Raw genomic sequence first — 5,991 nt, 5'->3', positions numbered from 1 at the left:
TCGTTTTGATAAGGTCTCATTATGTTTTTGGCTATGTTTTATATTCATAAATGTAAGTTCCTCAATAGCCGACCTGTTTTTGTGTCTTTAATAAATAATTACAACTCTACTTTAAAACACTCTCTGCCTCCAACAACCAAAAAGCTGTGAAAACGATGAGGCTGTGTTCCAAATTTCAATTATTTACGAACTTGTGTGAGCCTATGGCTTTGCACTTTGTTTATTTATATATATATATATTTATTTATTTTAAAAACAGTTTTTTTCTTTCTATTTTAGTTACTTCATTGAGTTACAACCCCCTGGCGCTGTTTTGTACTGTTTTTGTTCTTATTTTGATTATTATTTTTCAGTTGTTTGTAAATGTTGCAATTTATAAATAAAGGTTTATAAAATAAATAAATAAAATAAAATAAACGTTTTGAAAAGGTCACCACTTCCGGGTCCAGTTTTGCTAAGCCAATCACCGGGCTGAGTCCATCTTTCCGTGGCCAATCACAGCGTCTTTCTTCTAACGCGCGTAAGAACTTTTTTTGTCCCGCCCCCTACGTAGGCAACACTTGGGTTTTATAATGTGAAGGTCGGGAGTTTGAGCCTCACACGGTGCAACATTTTGCAAAGGAAGAGAAACACTTAACTGGTTAGCACTTCCGGGTCCATCTTGGCTAAGCCAATCACCGGGCTGAGTCCAAATTTCGGTGGCCAATTGCAGCGCCGCGTTATCTTTCGAGCGCGCGTATGAACTTGTTTTGTCCCGCCCCCTACGTAGGTAACGCTTGGGGTTTACGATCTGAAGGTAGTGAGCTCGAGACTCACACGGTGCGATGTTTTAAAAGGAAGAAAGACACTCGGTGGCATTCTTTCTAACATATCAATTTAAGTGGACCCCGACTTAAACAAGTTGAAAAACTTATTCGGGTGTTACCATTTAGTGGTCAATTGTACGGAATATGTACTTCACTGTGCAACCTACTAATAAAAGTCTCAATCAATCAATCAATTTCTTGCCCTTCAGAAAGACACCCAATTATGTTCTAGTCAAGAAAAGTTAGGGTTAGGGTACTACAAACCGTGTGTACTATAATATATCTTGTAATGCAGTTTTACCTTTAAAAAAACACTTAAATTATGGGAAAGAAATCTTACACTGGCACAACAGCACCTCCACGTGGCTGCTAAGAGGCAAGTGAAAATGCACAACAGTGCAGAATATATCCTGTTTGTGTTTGCTTATTGTTATGTATTAAAGGGTTAAATTATCGTCAATTATTAGGAATCGGACAGAGGGCGTGATTATTAATCAAGTGTTCTATGATTATCTCGTACATCTGGCAACGCTGTTCCCAAACGTACACGTGGTTAGTTGGTACGTGGCAGCGGAAGATAAACACGTTTATATCACCTTTCAAATTAAAAGCCGCCGCTGGGTTTTTTTGTTTTTTTTTTGCCATGAATAAAAAATAATACGCAATATTTTTTACTAAACAATAACTTAAAACACTAAGGTGTCGACATTCCTGTAGGATGCGCTTTCCGTGGCGTGTTTTTTCCGGCGAATTACGCCTGAGCTGTTTAAGTTTGATGCTGGCAGACCCGGAAATGGACTTGGAACTTTTCAGCGAGCGATTGATTCCAAACATTTTGTTTGCCTCCATTCATGAATCACCATGAATTATTTTGGCGACGCCTTTCCAGCGGACACTTGCTTGTTCGCCGACACATTTCCTGAAGACACAGTTTACAAGTTAATGGGCCAGGAGCTGACAATCACGCAGCATTTTGGTGCCAACCTCGGCGTGGCGGCGCCAGTGTGGGAAGCAGTGAGTACTTCATCACTAAACGAATAACATAAAAAATATACATTTGTTGTTAAAATGTGTTTCAAAAGGTACCTTTAGTTCGGGGGTCGGCAACCCGCGGCTCTAGAGCCGCATGCGGCTCTTTAGCGCCGCCCTAGTGGCTCTCTGGAGATTTTTAAAAAATGTATGAAGAATGGAAAAAGATGAGGGGAAAAAATATCTATTTTTTTGTTTTAGTATGGTTTCTGTAGGAGGACAAACATGACACAAACCTCCCTAATTGTTATAAATCACACTGTTTATATTAAACATGCTTCACTGATTCCAGTATTTGGCGAGCGCCGTTTTGTCCTACTTATTTGGCGGTCCTTGAACTCACCGTATAGTTTGTTTACATATATAACTTTCTCCGACTTTCTAGGACGTGTTTTATGCCACTTCTTTTTCTGTCTCATTTTGTCCACCACACTTTTAACATTGTGCATGAGTGCACAAAGGTGAGTTTTGTTGATGTTATTGACTTGTGTGGAGTGCTAATCAGACATATTTGGTCACTGCATGACTGCAAGCTAATCGATGCTAACATGCTATTTAGGCTAGCAATGTGTACATATTGCATCATTATGCCTCATTTGTAGCTATAGTTGAGCTCATTTAGTTTCCTTTAAGTCCTCCTAATTACATTTATATCTCATGACACATGTAATATGGCTTTTAATTTTTTGCGGCTCCAGACAGATTTGTTTTTGTATTTTTGGTCCATTATGGCTCTTTCAACATTTTGGGTTGCCGACCCCTGCTTTAGTTGGATTAAAATCGTATTTGTATTTTTAAAATTAAAATAAATGGCTAATTTGCACAAATTCCGATCAAAGTGTCCACTAGTGCACTTTTTCTTCTCGAGTCCAGACCCGAGTGCACTGCGTTAAGTACACTTACTCACTGTTTAATGTTTACGGTCTGTTGCCAAATATGTTTGCAGATAAAACATTTTTATCGACACCAATATCGATATGCTCCAATATCGATTCTTAAATCAAAATATCAATACTTTAATTCAGGAGTGTCCAAACTTTTTCCACCAAGGGCCACATAATGAAAAGTCAAAGTATGCGGGGGCCATTTTGATATTTTGTATTTAAATAAATACACAACTGATCATGTCAGCTTTGTATTATTATTAGTTAGAACATTTCAGCTTTTTGTTGCTCGTTTTCTTACATTTCTACTGTTAATATTAATAAACATTAAATGGGTTATGCTTGTATAGTGCTTTTCTACCTTTAAGGTACTCAAAGCGCTTTGACACTATTTCCACGTTCACCCATTCATTCACACACTGAGGGTGGGAGCTGCCATACAAGGTGCTAACCATGACCCATCAGGAGCAAGGGTGAAGTGTCTTGCTCAAGGACACAACGGACGTGACGAGGGTGGTAGAAGCTGGGATTGAACCAGGAACCCTCAGGTTGCTGGCACGGCCACTCTAACCGCAGCACGCCGTCTCCGGTAATAATACGATAATTTTCTATCTATATTTAATTCATAAGTTAGTATTGATTTATTTTTCAAATAATTACCTAAACTTTGTTTATATTTTAATAAGTACAGTCGTGGTCAAAAGTTTACATACACATGTAAAGAACATAATGTCATGGCTGTCTTGAGTTTCCAATCATTTCTACAACTCTTATTTTTTTGTGATAGAGTGATTGCAGCACATACTTCTTGGTCACAAAAAAAATTCATGAAGTTTGGTTCTTTTATGAATTTATTATGGGTCTACTGAAAATGTGAGCAAATCTGCTGGGTCAAAAGTATACATACAGCAATGTTAATATTTGCTTACATGTCCCTTGGCAAGTTTTCACTGCAATAAGGCACTTTTGGTAGCCATCCACAAGCTTCTGGGTGAATTTTGACCCCTTCTCTCAACAAAATTGGTGCAGTTCAGCTACATTTGTTGGTTTTCTGACATGGACTTGTCAGAAATTGAGCTGTTTGGCCACAATACCCAGCAATATGTTTGGAGGAGAAAAAGTGAGGCCTTTAATCCCAGGAACACCATGCCTAACGTCAAGCATGGTGGTGGTAGTATTATGCTCTGGGCCTGTTTTACTGCCAATTGAACTGGTGCTTTAAACGGGACAATGAAAAAGGAGGATTACCTCCAAATTCTTCAGGACAACCTAAAATCATCAGCCCGGAGGTTGGGTCTTGGGCGCAGTTGGGTGTTCCAACAAGACAATGACCCCAAACACACGTCAAAAGTGGTAAAAGAATGGCTAAATCAGGCTAGAATGAAGGTTTTAGAATGGCCTTCCCAAAGTCCTGAATTAAACGTGTGGACAATGCTGAAGAAACAAGTCCATGTCAGAAAACCAACAAATTTAGCTGAACTGCAACAATTTTGTCGAGAGAGGTGGTCAAAAATTCAAGCAGAAGCTTGTGGATGGCTACCAAAAGCTCCTTATTGCAGTGAAACTTGCCAAGGTACATGTAAGCAAATATTAACATTGCTGTATGTATACTTTTGACCCAGCAGATTTGCTCACATTTTCAGTAGACCCATAATAAATTCATAAAAGAACCAAACTTCATGAATGTTTTTTGTGACCAACAAGTATGTGCTCCAATCACTCTATCACAAAAAAATAAGAGTTGTAGAAATGATTGGAAACTCAAGACAGCCATGACATTATGTTCTTTACAAGTGTATGTAAACTTTTGACCACAACTGTACATTTTCTTTTGAGAGCTTCTAATATTTTAGATCAGGGGTTTCTAGACTTTTTCCACCAGGGGCCACATAATGAAAAGTCAAGTATGGGAGGGGGGGGGGGTGGGGGGGGGGGGGGGGTGCATGTTTTATTTAGAAAAAAAATGCTAAAAAAAAACCATCCATCCATCCATTTTCTTCCTGTCCTTATGGGGTCACGTGGGATGCTGAAAAACATATTATATATATTTAAAGATAAAACTTTGTGCTATAGGTGACTATATATGCACACCGGTATATATTTTTGTATTAATTATTAGTTTAAAATGCTCAGCTTTTTCTCACATTACGATTTCTTTCTCTTCTGTCTTACATATTTCTGTTTTTTTCCTTTATATTCTAATATTGGCTATTAATAATTTTTAATGCTCTTATTACTTTACTTATTTTCATTTTATGATTTAAACACCATTTTTGTGTATTCTGTATGATTGTGTCCTTTTTTTTGTACAAACTTGGCTATATTGTCAGTCACGCCACTTCAATATACTTCAGAGTTTGAAATAATAACTCTGTCGTAATATTTATGCTATGAGATATGTTATTAGTGGCAGCACGGCAGTACAGGGGTTAGTGCGTGTGCCTCACAATACGAAGGTCCAAGGTTCAATCCCGGGCTCAAGATCTTTCTGTGTAGAGTTTGCATGTTGTGACTGCGTGGGTTCCGGGTACTCCGGCTTCCTCCCACCTCCAAAGTCATGCACTTGGGGATAGGTTGATTGGCAACACTAAATGGGCCCTAGTGTGTGAATGTTGTCTGTCTATCTGTGTTGGCCCTGTGATGAGGTGGCGACTTGTCCAGGGTGTACACCGCCTTCCGCCCGAATGCAGCTGAGATAGGCTCCAGCACCCCCTGCGACCCCGAAAGGGACAAGCGGTAGAAAATGGATGGATGGATGGATATGTTATTATTCGAAATACACAACTGTTCTAAATATTAGCAGAAACATTAGGTATATTTGCACAAATGATCGGTATTGCCGATACCAGCCTGAATTTTACTCTGTATGGGATCGGACAGAAAATGAGCAGTATTGCACACACGTCCGCCTAAATATCAGACACAACACTTCCTCATTCTCTGCCAATCACCTTTCAGACACAACACTTCCTCATCCTCTGCCAATCACCTTTTCAGACACAACACTTCCTCATTCTCTGCCAATCACCTTTCATACACGATACGTTTACACTCTGAACGTCAACATGAACATGCTGAAGTTCATCCTCTTTGCTGATGATGCAACCATTACATGTGCAGGTGACGACGTGAAGCAACTTCTGGCCTCTGTAACTGAGGAGATGATAATGTTAAAAACTTGGTTTAATACCAACAAATTGTCTCTGAATTTGCCATTAGGATTGTGTCCAATGTTCACTACAGACATCATTCAAATCCACTATTTAAGCAAC

Source organism: Entelurus aequoreus, linkage group LG01 (assembly GCF_033978785.1).
Source record: "Entelurus aequoreus isolate RoL-2023_Sb linkage group LG01, RoL_Eaeq_v1.1, whole genome shotgun sequence".
Classification (NCBI taxonomy): domain Eukaryota; kingdom Metazoa; phylum Chordata; class Actinopteri; order Syngnathiformes; family Syngnathidae; genus Entelurus; species Entelurus aequoreus.
This window is presented reverse-complemented; position numbering follows the sequence as displayed.